General features: G+C 46.7%; 34 non-coding genes and 1 pseudogene across 34 annotated transcripts; all 35 read left to right on the top strand.

Moving 5' to 3' along the window:
- The first annotated feature begins 57 nt into the window (after positions 1 to 57).
- On the top strand, positions 58 to 244 carry LOC124854267. Its single transcript, XR_007034511.1, has one exon. It is a non-coding gene; the product is annotated as a U2 spliceosomal RNA (small nuclear RNA).
- Positions 245 to 740: 496 nt separating this feature from the next.
- On the top strand, positions 741 to 855 carry LOC124853253. The gene has a single exon (XR_007033596.1). It is a non-coding gene; the product is annotated as a U5 spliceosomal RNA (small nuclear RNA).
- Positions 856 to 1031: 176 nt separating this feature from the next.
- Positions 1032 to 1223, top strand: LOC124852868. Its single transcript, XR_007033288.1, has one exon. It is a non-coding gene; the product is annotated as a U2 spliceosomal RNA (small nuclear RNA).
- A 489-nt stretch (positions 1224 to 1712) lies between these two features.
- On the top strand, positions 1713 to 1823 carry LOC124853279. The gene has a single exon (XR_007033622.1). It is a non-coding gene; the product is annotated as a U5 spliceosomal RNA (small nuclear RNA).
- A 171-nt stretch (positions 1824 to 1994) lies between these two features.
- On the top strand, positions 1995 to 2183 carry LOC124854244. The gene has a single exon (XR_007034488.1). It is a non-coding gene; the product is annotated as a U2 spliceosomal RNA (small nuclear RNA).
- A 492-nt stretch (positions 2184 to 2675) lies between these two features.
- On the top strand, positions 2676 to 2786 carry LOC124853571. The gene has a single exon (XR_007033912.1). It is a non-coding gene; the product is annotated as a U5 spliceosomal RNA (small nuclear RNA).
- A 176-nt stretch (positions 2787 to 2962) lies between these two features.
- On the top strand, positions 2963 to 3147 carry LOC124852815. Its single transcript, XR_007033237.1, has one exon. It is a non-coding gene; the product is annotated as a U2 spliceosomal RNA (small nuclear RNA).
- Positions 3148 to 3629: 482 nt separating this feature from the next.
- LOC124853930 lies at positions 3630 to 3741 on the top strand. The gene has a single exon (XR_007034246.1). It is a non-coding gene; the product is annotated as a U5 spliceosomal RNA (small nuclear RNA).
- A 178-nt stretch (positions 3742 to 3919) lies between these two features.
- LOC124853309 lies at positions 3920 to 4110 on the top strand. Its single transcript, XR_007033652.1, has one exon. It is a non-coding gene; the product is annotated as a U2 spliceosomal RNA (small nuclear RNA).
- A 483-nt stretch (positions 4111 to 4593) lies between these two features.
- Positions 4594 to 4706, top strand: LOC124853184. Its single transcript, XR_007033527.1, has one exon. It is a non-coding gene; the product is annotated as a U5 spliceosomal RNA (small nuclear RNA).
- Positions 4707 to 4882: 176 nt separating this feature from the next.
- On the top strand, positions 4883 to 5073 carry LOC124853407. The gene has a single exon (XR_007033750.1). It is a non-coding gene; the product is annotated as a U2 spliceosomal RNA (small nuclear RNA).
- Positions 5074 to 5567: 494 nt separating this feature from the next.
- LOC124853783 lies at positions 5568 to 5678 on the top strand. The gene has a single exon (XR_007034122.1). It is a non-coding gene; the product is annotated as a U5 spliceosomal RNA (small nuclear RNA).
- Positions 5679 to 5856: 178 nt separating this feature from the next.
- On the top strand, positions 5857 to 6042 carry LOC124852737. Its single transcript, XR_007033159.1, has one exon. It is a non-coding gene; the product is annotated as a U2 spliceosomal RNA (small nuclear RNA).
- A 491-nt stretch (positions 6043 to 6533) lies between these two features.
- Positions 6534 to 6645, top strand: LOC124853322. The gene has a single exon (XR_007033665.1). It is a non-coding gene; the product is annotated as a U5 spliceosomal RNA (small nuclear RNA).
- Positions 6646 to 6820: 175 nt separating this feature from the next.
- LOC124852853 lies at positions 6821 to 7006 on the top strand. Its single transcript, XR_007033274.1, has one exon. It is a non-coding gene; the product is annotated as a U2 spliceosomal RNA (small nuclear RNA).
- Positions 7007 to 7497: 491 nt separating this feature from the next.
- LOC124853468 lies at positions 7498 to 7611 on the top strand. Its single transcript, XR_007033811.1, has one exon. It is a non-coding gene; the product is annotated as a U5 spliceosomal RNA (small nuclear RNA).
- A 171-nt stretch (positions 7612 to 7782) lies between these two features.
- Positions 7783 to 7972, top strand: LOC124853685. The gene has a single exon (XR_007034024.1). It is a non-coding gene; the product is annotated as a U2 spliceosomal RNA (small nuclear RNA).
- A 491-nt stretch (positions 7973 to 8463) lies between these two features.
- On the top strand, positions 8464 to 8573 carry LOC124853683. Its single transcript, XR_007034022.1, has one exon. It is a non-coding gene; the product is annotated as a U5 spliceosomal RNA (small nuclear RNA).
- A 172-nt stretch (positions 8574 to 8745) lies between these two features.
- LOC124854370 lies at positions 8746 to 8932 on the top strand. Its single transcript, XR_007034614.1, has one exon. It is a non-coding gene; the product is annotated as a U2 spliceosomal RNA (small nuclear RNA).
- Positions 8933 to 9420: 488 nt separating this feature from the next.
- On the top strand, positions 9421 to 9536 carry LOC124853259. The gene has a single exon (XR_007033602.1). It is a non-coding gene; the product is annotated as a U5 spliceosomal RNA (small nuclear RNA).
- Positions 9537 to 9710: 174 nt separating this feature from the next.
- On the top strand, positions 9711 to 9900 carry LOC124854187. Its single transcript, XR_007034435.1, has one exon. It is a non-coding gene; the product is annotated as a U2 spliceosomal RNA (small nuclear RNA).
- Positions 9901 to 10387: 487 nt separating this feature from the next.
- LOC124853246 lies at positions 10388 to 10502 on the top strand. The gene has a single exon (XR_007033589.1). It is a non-coding gene; the product is annotated as a U5 spliceosomal RNA (small nuclear RNA).
- A 174-nt stretch (positions 10503 to 10676) lies between these two features.
- On the top strand, positions 10677 to 10865 carry LOC124852712. Its single transcript, XR_007033135.1, has one exon. It is a non-coding gene; the product is annotated as a U2 spliceosomal RNA (small nuclear RNA).
- A 493-nt stretch (positions 10866 to 11358) lies between these two features.
- Positions 11359 to 11470, top strand: LOC124853535. Its single transcript, XR_007033877.1, has one exon. It is a non-coding gene; the product is annotated as a U5 spliceosomal RNA (small nuclear RNA).
- Positions 11471 to 11648: 178 nt separating this feature from the next.
- Positions 11649 to 11838, top strand: LOC124854084. Its single transcript, XR_007034331.1, has one exon. It is a non-coding gene; the product is annotated as a U2 spliceosomal RNA (small nuclear RNA).
- Positions 11839 to 12330: 492 nt separating this feature from the next.
- LOC124853747 lies at positions 12331 to 12441 on the top strand. Its single transcript, XR_007034086.1, has one exon. It is a non-coding gene; the product is annotated as a U5 spliceosomal RNA (small nuclear RNA).
- Positions 12442 to 12617: 176 nt separating this feature from the next.
- LOC124854109 lies at positions 12618 to 12806 on the top strand. Its single transcript, XR_007034358.1, has one exon. It is a non-coding gene; the product is annotated as a U2 spliceosomal RNA (small nuclear RNA).
- A 488-nt stretch (positions 12807 to 13294) lies between these two features.
- On the top strand, positions 13295 to 13407 carry LOC124853273. The gene has a single exon (XR_007033616.1). It is a non-coding gene; the product is annotated as a U5 spliceosomal RNA (small nuclear RNA).
- A 178-nt stretch (positions 13408 to 13585) lies between these two features.
- LOC124853520 lies at positions 13586 to 13777 on the top strand. Its single transcript, XR_007033862.1, has one exon. It is a non-coding gene; the product is annotated as a U2 spliceosomal RNA (small nuclear RNA).
- Positions 13778 to 14267: 490 nt separating this feature from the next.
- On the top strand, positions 14268 to 14378 carry LOC124853715. Its single transcript, XR_007034054.1, has one exon. It is a non-coding gene; the product is annotated as a U5 spliceosomal RNA (small nuclear RNA).
- Positions 14379 to 14555: 177 nt separating this feature from the next.
- On the top strand, positions 14556 to 14746 carry LOC124854371. Its single transcript, XR_007034615.1, has one exon. It is a non-coding gene; the product is annotated as a U2 spliceosomal RNA (small nuclear RNA).
- A 497-nt stretch (positions 14747 to 15243) lies between these two features.
- Positions 15244 to 15352, top strand: LOC124853660. Its single transcript, XR_007034000.1, has one exon. It is a non-coding gene; the product is annotated as a U5 spliceosomal RNA (small nuclear RNA).
- Positions 15353 to 15531: 179 nt separating this feature from the next.
- Positions 15532 to 15722, top strand: LOC124854299. The gene has a single exon (XR_007034543.1). It is a non-coding gene; the product is annotated as a U2 spliceosomal RNA (small nuclear RNA).
- Positions 15723 to 16217: 495 nt separating this feature from the next.
- LOC124853316 lies at positions 16218 to 16332 on the top strand. Its single transcript, XR_007033659.1, has one exon. It is a non-coding gene; the product is annotated as a U5 spliceosomal RNA (small nuclear RNA).
- Positions 16333 to 16503: 171 nt separating this feature from the next.
- The window catches only part of LOC124853028, a 266-nt pseudogene continuing 174 nt past the window's right edge, over positions 16504 to 16595 (top strand).

Raw genomic sequence — 16595 nt, 5'->3', positions numbered from 1 at the left:
TGCACACCTACGAGCGAGGGCCAAGAGCTTGGCGTGGACATCCAACACTTGGGGCTTATCGCTTCTCGGCCTTTTGGCTAAGATCAAGTGTAGTATCTGTTCTTATCAGTTTAATATCTGATATGTCCTCTATATGAGGACTACATATTAAGCAGATTTTGGCATGAGGGCAGAATTGGAGCTTGCTCCTTTCTCTCACGCATCGACCTAGCATTGCAGTGCCGCTGGGAGCAGTGCACTCTGTTCTTACCTTGTAGAAAACCAAACACTCAAACAATTGTCGCGTATCAAAAGTGAATTCTACACTGGCTCAATGAAACTGAGGTAACGGCCTGGCACACACAAGTGTGTGAAACCGCTCTGATGGCTCACTGCTTTGTGGCGTGACCATGCAGGGTCACAATGAGCTTGAACTGGATTCCAAATTGAGTTAGAAGCGTTTGTCAAGAATGGAAACTTGCTTTCACTCAAGACCTTCTGGGAGACTTGGTGAGAAACCAGAGTCAGCATTTTGGAGCGAATGTAAGTGGTTCAGGGATGTATTGCTTAGGCAGGCTTAAAAGCCAATCACAGTAGTCAGGGCAGGAGGTAATAAAGGCGTGTATAATTTTGGTTGGCAGATGAGGCGGGTTGGGAATGTTGCATACTGGGATCTGACATGCGGAAAGCAAAGAGGCCTACCGTGAAGGTGGTGACTGTGACCGAGAGCTCCTCTGCTGCTCTCCAACAGAGGGCCATGCTGACTCTGGTTTCTCTTCATAACGCACAAGTCTTTCGCCTTTTACTAAAGACTTCCGTGGAGAGGAACAAACATGAGTTGAATATATTTTTGCAGGCTTTGCTGTATGGCTGAGCCTTATGAAATTGTGAAAAGTCAAAGAGCTGTCTAGGTCAGAAATCAAGCGCCACAAAGGAGAGACTTGGGCGGAGGTGATAAGCAGCAGCCATTGTTATGCACACCTACGAACGGGTACCACAACAAGTGAGATTTGTGCCAAGAGCTTGGCGTGGACATCCAACACTTGGGGCTTATCGCTTCTCGGCCTTTTGGCTAAGATCAAGTGTAGTATCTGTTCTTATCAGTTTAATATCTGATATGTCCTCTATATGAGGACTACATATTAAGCAGATTTTTGGCATGAGGGGCAGAAATTTGGAGCTTGCTCCTTTCTCTCCACGCATCGACCTAGCATTGCAGTGCCGCTGGGAACGGTGCACTCTGTTCTTACCTTGTGAAAACCAAACACTCAAACAATTGTCGCGTATCAAAGTGAATTCTACACTGGCTCAATGAAACTGAGTAACGGCCTGGCACACACAAGTGTGAAACCGCTCTGATGGCTCACTGCTTAGTGTCGTGACCATGCACGGGGTCACAATGAGCTTGAACTGGATTCCAAATTGAGTTAGAAGCGTTTGTCAAGAATGGAAACTTGCTTTCCTCAAGACCTTCTGGGAGACTTGGTGAGAAACCAGAGTCAGCATTTTGGAGCGAATGTAAGTGGTTCAGGGATGTATTGCTTAGGCAGGCTTAAAGCCAATCACAGTAGTCAGGGCAGGAGGTAATAAAGACGTGTATAATTTTGGTTGGCAGATGGGGCGGGTTGGGAATGTTGCATACTGGGATCTGACATGAGGAAAGCAAGGGGCCTACCGTGAAGGTGGTGACTGTGACCAGAGGCTCCTCTGCTCTCTCCAACAGGAGGCCATGCTGACTCTGGTTTCTCTTCATAACGCACAAGTCTTTCGCCTTTTACTAAAGACTTCCGTGGAGAGGAACAAACATGAGTTGAATATATTTTTGGCTTTTCTGTATGGCTGAGCCTTATGAAAGTGTGAAAAGTCAAAGAGCTGTCTAGGTCAGAAATCAAGCGCCACAAAGGAGGGCAGGCGGAGGTGATAAGCAGCAGCCATTGTTATGCACACCTACGAGCAGGTACCACAACAAGTGAGATTTGTGCCAAGAGCTTGGCGTGGACATCAACACTTGGGGCTTATCGTCTCGGCCTTTTGGCTAAGATCAAGTGTAGTATCTGTTCTTATCAGTTTAATATCTGATATGTCCTCTATATGAGGACTACATATTAAGCGATTTTTTGGCATGAGGGCAGAAATTTGGAGCTTGCTCCTTTCTCTCACGCATCGACCTAGCATTGCAGTGCCGCTGGGGCGGTGCACTCTGTTCTTACCTTGTAGAAAACCAAACACTCAAACAATTGTCGCGTATCAAAGTGAATTCTACACTGGCTCAATGAAACTGAGGTATCGGCCTGCACACACAAGTGTGTGAAACCGCTCTGATGGCTCACTGCTTAGTGGCGTGACCATGCAGAGTCACAATGAGCTTGAACTGGATTCCAAATTGAGTTAGAAGCGTTTGTCAAGAATGGAAACTTGCTTTCACTCAAGACCTTCTGGGAGACTTGGTGAGAAACCAGAGTCAGCATTTTGGAGCGAATATAAGTGGTTCAGGGATGTATTGCTTAGGCAGGCAAAAGCCAATCACAGTAGTCAGGGCAGGAGGTAATAAAGACGTGTATAATTTTGGTTGGCAGATGGGGCGGGTTGGGAATGTTGCATACTGGGATCTGACATGCGGAAAGCAAAGAGGCCTACCGTGAAGGTGGTGACTGTGACCGAGAGGCTCCTCTGCTGCTCTCAACAGAGGGCCATGCTGACTCTGGTTTCTCTTCATACGCACAAGTCTTTCGCCTTTTACTAAAGACTTCCGTGGAAGGAACAAACATGAGTTGAATATATTTTTGGCAGGCTTTGCTGTATGGCTGAGCCTTATGAAATTGTGAAAAGTCAAAGAGCTGTCTAGGTCAGAAATCAAGCGCCACAAAGGAGAGCTTAGGCGGAGGTGATAAGCAGCAGCCATTGTTATGCACACCTACTGACGGGGTACCACAACAAGTGAGATTTGTGCCAAAGCAGCGTGGACATCCAACACTTGGGGCTTATAGCTTCAAGTCCTTTTGGCTAAGATCAAGTTTAGTATCTGTTCTTATCAGTTTAATATCTGATATGTCCTCTATATGAGGACTACATATTAAGAATTTTTTTGCAAGAGGGCAGAATTTGGAGCTTGCTCCTTTCTCCGCATCGACCTAGCATTGCAGTGCCGCTGGGAACGGTGCACTCTGTTCTATAAGTAAACACTCAAACAATATAGCATGATTCAAAAGTGAATTCTACAGTGGTTCAAGAAAGTGAGGTAATGTGGCTCACAGCCAAGTGTGTGAAACTCTGATGGCTCACTGCTTAGTGGCGTGACCATGCAGGGGTTCTATTAGCTGAACTGGATTCCAAATTGAGTTAGAAGCGTTTGTCAAGAATGGAAACTTGCTTTCACTCAAGACCTTCTGGGAGACTTGGTGAGAAACCAGAGTCAGCATTTTGGAGCGAATGTAAGTGGTTCAGGGATGTATTGCTTAGGCAGGCTTAAAAGCCAATCACAGTAGTCAGGGCAGGAGGTAATAAAGACGTGTATAATTTTGGTTGGCAGATGGGGCGGGTTGGGAATGTTGCATACTGGGATCTGACATGCGGAAAGCAAAGAGGCCTACCGTGAAGGTGGTGACTGTGACCGAGAGGCTCCTCTGCTGCTCTCCAACAGAGGCCAATGCTGACTCTGGTTTCTCTTCCTGCTGCCAAGTCTTTCGCCTCTTACTTAAGACTTCCGTGGAGAGGAACAAACATGAGTTGAATATATTTTTGGCAGGCTTTGCTGTATGGCTGAGCCTTATGAAATTGTGAAAAGTCAAAGAGCTGTCTAGGTCAGAAATCAAGCGCCACAAAGGAGAGCTTGGGCGGAGGTGATAAGCAGCAGCCATTGTTATGCACACCTCTGCAGGGGTACCACAACAAGTGAGATTTGTGCCAAGAGCTTGGCGTGGACATCCAACACTTGGGGCTTATCGCCTCTCGGCCTTTTGGCTAAGATCAAGTGTAGTATCTGTTCTTATCAGTTTAATATCTGATATGTCCTCTATATGAGGACTACATATTAAGCAGATTTTTGGCATGAGGGCAGAAATTTGGAGCTTGCTCCTTTCTCTCCACGCATCGACCTAGCATTGCAGTGCCGCTGGGAGCGGTGCACTCTGTTCTTACCTTGTAGAAAACCAAACACTCAAACAATTGTCGTATCAAAAGTGAATTCTACACTGGCTCAATGAAATGAGAGTGACCTGGCACACACAAGTGTGTGAAACCGCTCTGATGGCTCACTGCTTAGTGGCGTGACCATGCAGGTCACAATGAGCTTGAACTGGATTCCAAATTGAGTTAGAAGCGTTTGTCAAGAATGAAACTGCTTTCCTCAAGACCTTCTGGGAGACTTGGTGAGAAACCAGAGTCAGCATTTTGGAGCGAATGTAAGTGGTTCAGGGATGTATTGTAGGCAGGCTTAAAAGCCAATCACAGTAGTCAGGGCAGGAGGTAATAAAGACGTGTATAATTTTGGTTGGCAGATGGGGGCGGGTTGGGAATGTTGCATACTGGGATCTGACATGCGGAAAGCAAAGAGGCCTACCGTGAAGGTGGTGACTGTGAGAGAGCTCCTCTGCTGCTCTCCAACAGAGGCCATGCTGACTCTGGTTTCTCTTCATAACGCACAAGTCTTTCGCCTTTTACTAAAGACTTCCGTGGAGAGGAACAAACATGAGTTGAATATATTTTTGGCAGGCTTTGCTGTATGGCTGAGCCTTATGAAGTGTGAAAAGTCAAAGAGCTGTCTGGGTCAGAAATCAAGCGCCACAAGGAGAGCTTGGGGCGGAGGTGATAAGCAGCAGCCATTGTTATGCACACCTACGAGCGGTACCACAACAAGTGAGATTTGTGCCAAGAGCTTGGCGTGGACATCCAACACTTGGGGCTTATCGCTTCTCGGCCTTTTGGCTAAGATCAAGTGTAGTATCTGTTCTTATCAGTTTAATATCTGATATGTCCTCTATATGAGGACTACATATTAAGCAGATTTTTGGCATGAGGGCAGAAATTTGGAGCTTGCTCCTTTCTCTCCACGCATCGACCTAGCATTGCAGTGCCGCTGGGAGCAGTGCACTCTGTTCTTACCTTGTAGAAAACCAAACACTCAAACAATTGTCGCGTATCAAAGTAATTCTACACTGGCTCAATGAAACTGAGGTAACGGCCTGGCACACACAAGTGTGTGAAACCGCTCTGATGGCTCACTGCTTAGTGACGTGACCATGCGGGGTCACAATTAGCTTGAACTGGATTCCAAATTGAGTTAGAAGCGTTTGTCAAGAATGGAAACTTGCTTTCCTCAAGACCTTCTGGGAGACTTGGTGAGAAACCAAGTCAGCATTTTGGAGGCGAGAATGTAAGTGGTTCAGGGATGTATTGCTTAGGCAGGCTTAAAAGCCAATCACAGTAGTCAGGGCAGGAGGTAATAAAGGCGTTTATAATTTTGGTTGCTAGATGGGGCGGGTTGGGAATGTTGCATACTGGGATCTGACATGCGGAAAGCAAAGAGGGCTACCGTGAAGGTGGTGACTGTGACCGAGGCTCCTCTGCTGCTCTCCAACAGAGGGCCATGCTGACTCTGGTTTCTCTTCATCGCACTAGATCTTTCGCCTTTTACTAAAGACTTCCGTGGAGAGGAACAAACATGAGTTGAATATATTTTGGCAGGCTTTGCTGTATGGCTGAGCCTTATGAAGTGTGAAAAGTCAAAAGCTGTCTAGGTCAGAAATCAAGCGCCACAAAGGAGAGCTTGGGCGGAGGTGATAAGCAGCAGCCATTGTTATGCACACCTACGAGCGAGGGTACCACAACAAGTGAGATTTGTGCCAAGAGCTTGGCGTGGACATCCAACACTTGGGGCTTATCGCTTCTCGGCCTTTTGGCTAAGATCAAGTGTAGTATCTGTTCTTATCAGTTTAATATCTGATATGTCTCTATATGGGGACTACATATCATGAATTTTGGCATGAGGGCAGAAATTTGGAGCTTGCTCCTTTCTCTCCATTATCGACCTAGCATTGCAGTGCCGCTGGGAGCGGTGCACTCTGTTCTTACCTTGTGAAAACCAAACACTCAAACAATTGTCGCGTATCAAAATGAATTCTACACTGGCTCAATGAAACTGAGGTGACGGCCTGGCACACACAAGTGTGAAACCGCTCTGATGGCTCACTGCTTAGTGGCGTGACCATGCAGGGTCACAATGAGCTTGAACTGGATTCCAAATTGAGTTAGAAGCGTTTGTCAAGAATGGAAACTTGCTTTCACTCAAGACCTTCTGGGAGACTTGGTGAGAAACCAGAGTCAGCATTTTGGAGCAGATATAAGTGGTTCAGGGATGTATTGCTTAGGCAGGCTTAAAGCCAATCACAGTAGTCAGGGCAGGAGGTAATAAAGGCGTGTATAATTTTGGTTGGCAGATGGGGCGGGTTGGGAATGTTGCATACTGGGATCTGACATGCGGAAAGCAAAGAGGCCTACCGTGAAGGTGGTGACTGTGACCGAGAGCTCCTCTGCTGCTCTCCAACAGAGGGCCATGCTGACTCTGGTTTCTCTTCATACGCACAAGTCTTTCGCCTTTTACTAAAGACTTCCGTGGAGAGGAACAAACATGAGTTGAATATATTTTTGGCAGGCTTTGCTGTATGGCTGAGCCTTATGAAGTGTGAAAAGTCAAAGAGCTGTCTAGGTCAGAAATCAAGCGCCACAAAGGAGAGCTTAGGCGGAGGTGATAAGCAGCAGCCATTGTTATGCACACCTACGAGCGGGTACCACAACAAGTGAGATTTGTGCCAAGAGCTTAGGCGTGGACATCAACACTTGGGGCTTCGCTACTCGGCCTTTTGGCTAAGATCAAGTGTAGTATCTGTTCTTATCAGTTTAATATCTGATATGTCCTCTATATGAGGACTACATATTAAGCAATTTTGGCATGAGGGCAGAAATTTGGAGCTTGCTCCTTTCTCTCCACTCGACCTAGCATTGCAGTGCCGCTAGGAGCAGTGCACTCTGTTCTGTACCTTGTGAAAACCAAACACTCAAACAATTGTCGCGTTATCAAAGTGAATTCTACACTGGCTCAATGAAGCTGAGGTAACGGCCTGGCACACACAAGTGTGTGAAACCGCTCTGATGGCTCACTGCATGACGTGACCATGCAGGTCACAATGAGCTTGAACTGGATTCCAAATTGAGTTAGAGCGTTTGTCAAGAATGGAAACTTGCTTTCACTCAAGACCTTCTGGGAGACTTGGTGAGAAACCAGAGTCAGCATTTTGGAGCGGATGTAAGTGGTTCAGGGATGTATTGCTTAGGCAGGCTTAAAGCCAATCACAGTAGTCAGGGCAGGAGGTAATAAAGACGTGTATAATTTTGGTTGGCAGATGGGGCGGGTTGGGAATGTTGCATACTGGGATCTGACATGCGGAAAGCAAAGAGGCCTACCGTGAAGGTGGTGACTGTGACCGAGAGGCTCCTCTGCTGCTCTCCAACAGAGGGCCATGCTGACTCTGGTTTCTCTTCTGCGCACAAGTCTTTCGCCTTTTACTAAAGACTTCCGTGGAGAGGAACAAACATGAGTTGAATATATTTTTGTGAGGCTTTGCTGTATGGCTGAGCCTTATGAAGTGTGAAAAGTCAAAGAGCTGTCTAGGTCAGAAATCAAGCGCCACAAGAGCTTGGGCGGAGGTGATAAGCAGCATTCATTGTTATGCACACCTACGAGCGGGGTACCACAACAAGTGAGATTTGTGCCAAGAGCTTGGCGTGGACATCCAACACTTGGGGCTTATCGCTTCTCGGCCTTTTGGCTAAGATCAAGTGTAGTATCTGTTCTTATCAGTTTAATATCTGATATGTCCTCTATATGAGGACTACATATTAAGCAGATTTTTGGCATGAGGGCAGAAATTTGGAGCTTGCTCCTTTCTCTCACGCATCGACCTAGCATTGCAGTGCCGCTGGGAGCGGTGCACTCTGTTCTTACCTTGTAGAAAACCAAACACTCAAACAATTGTCGCGTATCAAAAGTGAATTCTACACTGGCTCAATGAAAGTGAGAGTATGACCTGGCACACACAAGTGTGTGAAACCGCTCTGATGGCTCACTGCTTAGTGACGTGACCATGCAGGGGTCACAATGAGCTTGAACTGGATTCCAAATTGAGTTAGAAGCGTTTGTCAAAATGGAAACTTGCTTTCCTCAAGACCTTCTGGGAGACTTGGTGAGAAACCAGAGTCAGCATTTTGGGCGAATGTAAGTGGTTCAGGGATGTATTGCTTAGGCAGGCTTAAAGCCAATCACAGTAGTCAGGGCAGGAGGTAATAAAGAGCGTGTATAATTTTGGTTGGCAGATGGGGCGGGTTGGGAATGTTGCATACTGGGATCTGACATGCGGAAAGCAAAGGGCCTACCGTGAAGGTGGTGACTGTGACCGAGGCTCCTCTGCTGCTCTCAACAGAGGGCCATGCTGACTCTGGTTTCTCTTCATGCGCACAAGTCTTTCGCCTTTTACTAAAGACTTCCGTGGAAGGAACAAACATGAGTTGAATATATTTTGGCAGGCTTTGCTGTATGGCTGAGCCTTATGAGAGTGTGAAAAGTCAAAGAGCTGTCTAGGTCAGAAATCAGCGCCACAAAGGAGCTTGGGGGGAGGTGATAAGCAGCAGCCATTGTTATGCACACCTACGGCAGGGTACCACAACAAGTGAATTTGTGCCAAGAGCTTGGGTGGACATCAACACTTGGGGCTTATCGCTTCTTGGCCTTTTGGCTAAGATCAAGTGTAGTATCTGTTCTTATCAGTTTAATATCTGATATGTCCTCTATATGAGGACTACATATTAAGCAATTTTTGCATGAGGGCAGAAATTTGGAGCTTGCTCCTTTCTCTCACGCATCGACCTAGCATTGCAGTGCCGCTGGGGCAGTGCACTCTGTTCTTACCTTGTAGAAAACCAAACACTCAAACAATTGTCGCGTATCAAAGTGAATTCTACACTGGCTCAATAAAGTGAGGTGCGGCCTGGCACACACAAGTGTGAAACCGCTCTGATGGCACTGCTTGGTAGCGTGACCATGCAGGAGTCACAATGAGCTTGAACTGGATTCCAAATTGAGTTAGAAGCGTTTGTCAGAATGAAGCTTGCTTTCCTCAAGACCTTCTGGGAGACTTGGTGAGAAACCAGAGTCAGCATTTTGGAGCGAATGTAAGTGGTTCAGGGATGTATTGCTTAGGCAGGCTTAAAGCCAATCACAGTAGTCAGGGCAGGAGGTAATAAAGACGTGTATAATTTTGGTTGGCAGATGGGGGCGGGTTGGGAATGTTGCATACTGGGATCTGACATGCGGAAAGCAAAGAGAGGCCTACCGTGAAGGTGGTGACTGTGACCGAGGCTCCTCTGCTGCTCTCCAACAGAGGGCCATGCTGGCTCTGGTTTCTCTTCATAACGCACAAGTCTTTCGCCTTTTACTAAAGACTTCCGTGGAGAGGAACAAACATGAGTTGAATATATTTTTGTGAGGCTTTGCTGTATGGCTGAGCCTTATGAAGTGTGAAAAGTCAAAGAGCTGTCTAGGTCAGAAATCAAGCGCCACAAAGGAGAGCTTGGCGGAGGTGATAAGCAGCAGCCATTGTTATGCACACCTACGAGCAGGGTACCACAACAAGTGAGATTTGTGCCAAGAGCTTGGCGTGGACATCCAACACTTGGGGCTTATCGCTTCTCGGCCTTTTGGCTAAGATCAAGTGTAGTATCTGTTCTTATCAGTTTAATATCTGATATGTCCTCTATATGAGGACTACATATTAAGCAGATTTTGGCATGAGGGCAGAAATTTGGAGCTTGCTCCTTTCTCTCCATCCATCGACCTAGCATTGCAGTGCCGCTGGGAGCGGTGCACTCTGTTCTTACCTTGTGAAAACCAAACACTCAAACAATTGTCGCGTATCAAAAGTGAATTCTACACTGGCTCAATGAAAGTGAGGTGTGACCTGGCACACACAAGTGTGAAACCGCTCTGATGGCTCACTGCTTTGTGGCGTGACCATGCAGGGGTCACAATGAGCTTGAACTGGATTCAAATTGAGTTAGAAGCGTTTGTCAAATGGAAACTTGCTTTCACTCAAGACCTTCTGGGAGACTTGGTGAGAAACCAGAGTCAGCATTTTGGAGCGAATGTAAGTGGTTCAGGGATGTATTGTAGGCAGGCTTAAAAGCCAATCACAGTAGTCAGGGCAGGAGGTAATAAGGCGTGTATAATTTTGGTTGGCAGATGGGGCGGGTTGGGAATGTTGCATACTGGGATCTGACATGCGGAAAGCAAAGAGGGCTACCGTGAAGGTGGTGACTGTGACGAGAGGCTCCTCTGCTGCTCTCCAACAGAGGGCCATGCTGACTCTGGTTTCTCTTCATAACGCACAAGTCTTTCGCCTTTTACTAAAGACTTCCGTGGAGAGGAACAAACATGAGTTGAATATATTTTGTTGAGCTTTGCTGTATGGCTGAGCCTTATGAGAGTGTGAAAAGTCAAAGAGGCTGTCTAGGTCAGAAATCAAGCGCCACAAAGGAGAGCTTGGCGGAGGTGATAAGCAGCAGCCATTGTTATGCACACCTACGAGCGGGGTACCACAACAAGTGAGATTTGTGCCAAGAGCTTGGCGTGGACATCCAACACTGGGCTATAAACTTCTCGGCCTTTTGGCTAAGATCAAGTGTAGTATCTGTTCTTATCAGTTTAATATCTGATATGTCCTCTATATGAGGACTACATATTAAGCAGATTTTTGCATGAGGGCAGAAATTTGGAGCTTGCTCCTTTCTCTCCACCATCGACCTAGCATTGCAGTGCCGCTGGGAGCCGTGCCTCTGTTCTTACCTTGTAGAAAACCAAACACTCAAACAATTGTCGCGTATCAAAAGTGAATTCTACACTGGCTCAATGAAACTGAGGTAACGCCTGGCACACAAGTGTGTGGAGCAGCTCTGATGGCTCACTGCTTAGTGCGTGACCATGCCGGAAGTCACAATGAGCTTGAACTGGATTCCAAATTGAGTTAGAAGCGTTTGTCAAGAATGGAAACTTGCTTTTACTCAAGACCTTCTGGGAGACTTGGTGAGAAACCAGAGTCAGCATTTTGGAGCGAATGTAAGTGGTTCAGGGATGTATTGCTTAGGCAGGCTTAAAAGCCAATCACAGTAGTCAGGGCAGGAGGTAATAAAGACGTGTATAATTTTGGTTGGCAGATGGGGGCGGGTTAGAATGTTGCATACTGGGATCTGACATGCGGAAAGCAAGAGAGGCCTACCGTGAAGGTGGTGACTGTGACCGAGAGGCTCCTCTGCTGCTCTCAACAGAGGGCCATGTGACTCTGGTTTCTCTTCATAACGCACAAGTCTTTCGCTTTTACTAAAGACTTCCGTGGAAAGGAACAAACATGAGTTGAATATATTTTTGGCAGGCTTTGCTGTATGGCTGAGCCTTATAAAGTGTGAAAAGTCAATGAGCTGTCTAGGTCAGAAATCAAAGCGCCACAAAGAGAGCTTGGGCGGAGGTGATAAGCAGCAGCCATTGTTATGCACACCTACGAGCGGGGTACCACAACAAGTGAGATTTGTGCCAAGAGCTTGGCGTGGACATCCAACACTTGGGGCTTATCGCTTCTCGGCCTTTTGGCTAAGATCAAGTGTAGTATCTGTTCTTATCAGTTTAATATCTGATATGTCCTCTATATGAGGACTACATATTAAGCAGATTTTTGGCATGAGGGCAGAAATTTGGAGCTTGCTCCTTTCTCTCCTGCATCGACCTAGCATTGCAGTGCCGCTGGGAGCGGTGCACTCTGTTCTTACCTTGTAGAAAACCAAACACTCAAACAATTGTCGCGTATCAAAGTGAATTCTACACTGGCTCAATGAAACTGAGGTACGGCCTGGCACACACAAGTGTGTGAAACCGCTCTGATGGCTCACTGCTTGTGGCGTGACCATGCGGGGTCACAATGAGCTTGAACTGGATTCCAAATTGAGTTAGAAGCGTTTGTCAAGAATGGAAACTTGCTTTCCTCAAGACCTTCTGGGAGACTTGGTGAGAAACCAGAGTCAGCATTTTGGGGCGAATGTAAGTGGTTCAGGATGTATTGCTTAGGCAGGCTTAAAGCCAATCACAGTAGTCAGGGCAGGAGGTAATAAAGACGTGTATAATTTTGGTTGGCAGATGGGGGCGGGTTGGGAATGTTGCATACTGGGATCTGACATGCGGAAAGCAAAGGAGGCCTACCGTGAAGGTGGTGACTGTGACCGAGAGGCTCCTCTGCTGCTCTCCAACAGAGGCCATGCTGACTCTGGTTTCTCTTCATAACGCACAAGTCTTTCGTTTTTACTAAAGACTTCCGTGGAGAGAACAAACATGAGTTGAATATATTTTTGGCAGGCTTTGCTGTATGGCTGAGCCTTATGAAATTGTGAAAAGTCAAAGAGCTGTCTAGGTCAGAAATCAAAGCGCCACAGAGGCTTGAGGCGGAGGTGATAAGCAGCAGCCATTGTTATGCACACCTACGGCGGGGTACCACAACAAGTGAGATTTGTGCCAAGAGCTTGGCGTGGACATCCAACACTTGGGGCTTATCGCTTCTCGGCCTTTTGGCTAAGATCAAGTGTAGTATCTGTTCTTATCAGTTTAATATCTGATATGTCCTCTATGAGGACTACATATTAAGCAGATTTTTGGCATGAGGGCAGAAATTTGGAGCTTGCTCCTTTCTCTCCAATCATCGACCTAGCATTGCAGTGCCGCTAGGAGCGGTGCACTCTGTTCTTACCTTGTAGAAAACCAAACACTCAAACAATTGTCGTGTCAAAAGTGAATTCTACACTGGCTCAATGAAACTGAGGTAACGGCCTGGCACACAGTGTGAAACCGCTCTGATGGCTCACTGCTTGGTAGCGTGACCATGCACAGGTCACAATGAGCTTGAACTGGATTCCAAATTGGGTTAGAAGCGTTTGTCAAGAATGGAAACTTGCTTTCACTCAAGACCTTCTGGGAGACTTGGTGAGAAACCAGAGTCAGCATTTTGGAGCGAATGTAAGTGGTTCAGGGATGTATTGTAGGCAGGCTTAAAGCCAATCACAGTAGTCAGGGCAGGAGGTAATAAAAGCGTGTATAATTTTGGTTGGCAGATGGGGCGGGTTGGGAATGTTGCATACTGGGATCTGACATGCGGAAAGCAAAGAGGCCTACCGTGAAGGTGGTGACTGTGACCGAGAGGCTCCTCTGCTGCTCTCCAACAGAGGGCCATGCTGACTCTGGTTTCTCTTCATAACGCACAAGTCTTTCGCCTTTTACTAAAGACTTCCGTGGAAAGGAACAAACATGAGTTGAATATATTTTTGGCAGGCTTTGCTGTATGGCTGAGCCTTATGAGAGTGTGAAAAGTCAGAGAGCTGTCTAGGTCAGAAATCAAACGCCACAAAGGAGAGCTAGGCGGAGGTGATAAGCAGCAGCCATTGTTATGCACACCTACGACGGGGTACCACAACAAGTGAGATTTGTGCCAAGAGCTTAGGCGTGGACATCCAACACTTGGGGCTTATCGCTTCTCGGCCTTTTGGCTAAGATCAAGTGTAGTATCTGTTCTTATCAGTTTAATATCTGATATGTCCTCTATATGAGGACTACATATTAAGCAGATTTTTGGCATGAGGGGCAGAAATTTGGAGCTTGCTCCTTTCTCTCCACGCATCGACCTAGCATTGCAGTGCCGCTGGGAGCAGTGCACTCTGTTCTTACCTTGTGAAAACCAAACACTCAAACAATTGTCGCGTATCAAAAGTGAATTCTACACTGGCTCAATGAAAGTGAAGTGACCCTGGCACACACAAGTGTGTGAAACCGCTCTGATGGCTCACTGCTTAGTGAGCGTGACCATGCGAGGTCACAATGAGCTTGAACTGGATTCCAAATTGGGTTAGAAGCGTTTGTCAAGAATGGAAACTTGCTTTCCTCAAGACCTTCTGGGAGACTTGGTGAGAAACCAGAGTCAGCATTTTGGAGCAGAATGTAAGTGGTTCAGGATGTATTGCTTAGGCAGGCTTAAAAGCCAATCACAGTAGTCAGGGCAGGAGGTAATAAAGGCGTGTATAATTTTGGTTGGCAGATGGGGCGGGTTGAGAATGTTGCATACTGGGATCTGACATGCGGAAAGCAAAGAGGCCTACCGTGAAGGTGGTGACTGTGACCGAGGCTCCTCTGCTGCTCTCAACAGAGGCCATGCTGACTCTGGTTTCTCTTCATAACGCACAAGTCTTTCGCCTTTTACTAAAGACTTCCTTGAGAGAACAAACATGAGTTGAATATATTTTTGGCAGGCTTTGCTGTATGGCTGAGCCTTATGAAATTGTGAAAAGTCAAAGAGCTGTCTAGGTCAGAAATCAAGCGCCACAAAGGAGAGCTTGGGCGGAGGTGATAAGCAGCAGCCATTGTTATGCACACCTATGGCAGGGTACCACAACAAGTGAGATTTGTGCCAAGAGCTTGGCGTGGACATCAACACTTGGGGCTTATCGCTTCTCGGCCTTTTGCTAAGATCAAGTGTAGTATCTGTTCTTATCAGTTTAATATCTGATATGTCCTCTATATGAGGACTACATATTAAGCAGATTTTTGGCATGAGGGCAGAAATTTGGAGCTTGCTCCTTTCTCTCCACGCATCGACCTAGCATTGCAGTGCCGCTGGGAGCAGTTGCACTCTGTTCTTACCTTGTAGAAAACCAAACACTCAAACAATTGTCGCGTATCAAAAGTGAATTCTACACTGGCTCAATGAAAGTGAGGTATGACCTGGCACACACAAGTGTGTGAAACCGCTCTGATGGCTCACTGCTTGGTAGCGTGACCATGCACGGGGGGTCACAATGAGCTTGAACTGGATTCCAAATTGAGTTAGAAGCGTTTGTCAAGAATGGAACTTGCTTTCACTCAAGACCTTCTGGGAGACTTGGTGAGAAACCAGAGTCAGCATTTTGGAGGCGAATGTAAGTGGTTCAGGGATGTGTTGCTTAGGCAGGCTTAAAGCCAATCACAGTAGTCAGGGCAGGAGGTAATAAAAACGTGTATAATTTTGGTTGGGAGATGGGGCGGGTTGGGAATGTTGCATACTGGGATCTGACATGCGGAAAGCAAGAGAGGCCTACCGTGAAGGTGGTGACTGTGACGAGAGGCTCCTCTGCTGCTCCAACAGAGGGCCATGCTGACTCTGGTTTCTCTTCAAGCACAAGTCTTTCGCCTTTTACTAAAGACTTCCGTGGAGAGAACAAACATGAGTTGAATATATTTTTGGCAGGCTTTGCTGTATGGCTGAGCCTTATGAAATGTGAAAAGTCAAAGAGCTGTCTAGGTCAGAAATCAAAGCGCCACAAAGGAGAGCTTGGGCGGAGGTGATAAGCAGCAGCCATTGTTATGCACACCTCTGAGCGGGGTACCACAACAAGTGAGATTTGTGCCAAGAGCTTAGCGTGGACATCCAACACTTGGGGCTTATCGCTTCTCGGCCTTTTGGCTAAGATCAAGTGTAGTATCTGTTCTTATCAGTTTAATATCTGATATGTCCTCTATATGAGGACTACATATTAAGCAGATTTTTGGCATGAGGGCAGAAATTTGGAGCTTGCTCCTTTCTCTCCACGCATCGACCTAGCATTGCAGTGCCGCTGGGAACGGTGCACTCTGTTCTTACCTTGTAGAAAACCAAACACTCAAACAATTGTCGCGTATCAAAAGTGAATTCTACACTGGCTCAATGAAATGAGGTAACGGCCTGGCACACACAAGTGTGTGAAACCGCTCTGATGGCTCACTGCTTAGTGGCGTGACCATGCACGGGGTCACAATGAGCTTGAACTGGATTCCAAATTGAGTTAGAAGCGTTTGTCAGAATGGAAACTTGCTTTCCTCAAGACCTTCTGGGAGACTTGGTGAGAAACCAGAGTCAGCATTTTGGAGCGAATGTAAGTGGTTCAGGGATGTATTGCTTAGGCAGGCTTAAAGCCAATCACAGTAGTCAGGGCAGGAGGTAATAAAGACGTGTATAATTTTGGTTGGCAGATGGGGCGGGTTGGGAATGTTGCATACTGGGATCTGACATGCGGAAAGCAAAGAGGCCTACCGTGAAGGTGGTGACTGTGACCGAGAGGCTCCTCTGCTGCTCTCCAACAGAGAGCCATGCTGACTCTGGTTTCTCTTCATAACGCACAAGTCTTTCGCCTTTTACTAAAGACTTCCGTGGAGAGGAACAAACATGAGTTGAATATATTTTGGCAGGCTTTTGTGTGGCTGAGCCTTATGAAATTGTGAAAAGTCAAAGAGCTGTCTAGGTCAGAAATCAAGCGCCACAAAGGAGGCTTGGGCGGAGGTGATAAGCAGCAGCCATTGTTATGCACACCTAAGGCGGGTACCACAACAAGTGAGATTTGTGCCAAGAGCTTGGCGTGGACATCCAACACTTGGGGCTTATCGCTTCTCGGCCTTTTGGCTAAGATCAAGTGTAGTATCTGTTCTTATCAGTTTAATATCTGATATGTCCTCATATGGGACTACATATTAA

This window comes from Hippoglossus stenolepis, chromosome 10 (genome assembly GCF_022539355.2).
Source record: "Hippoglossus stenolepis isolate QCI-W04-F060 chromosome 10, HSTE1.2, whole genome shotgun sequence".
In the NCBI taxonomy this organism is placed as follows: Eukaryota; Metazoa; Chordata; class Actinopteri; order Pleuronectiformes; family Pleuronectidae; genus Hippoglossus; species Hippoglossus stenolepis.
Note: the sequence above shows the minus strand (reverse complement) of the source record. Positions and strands in the feature narration are given on the sequence as shown.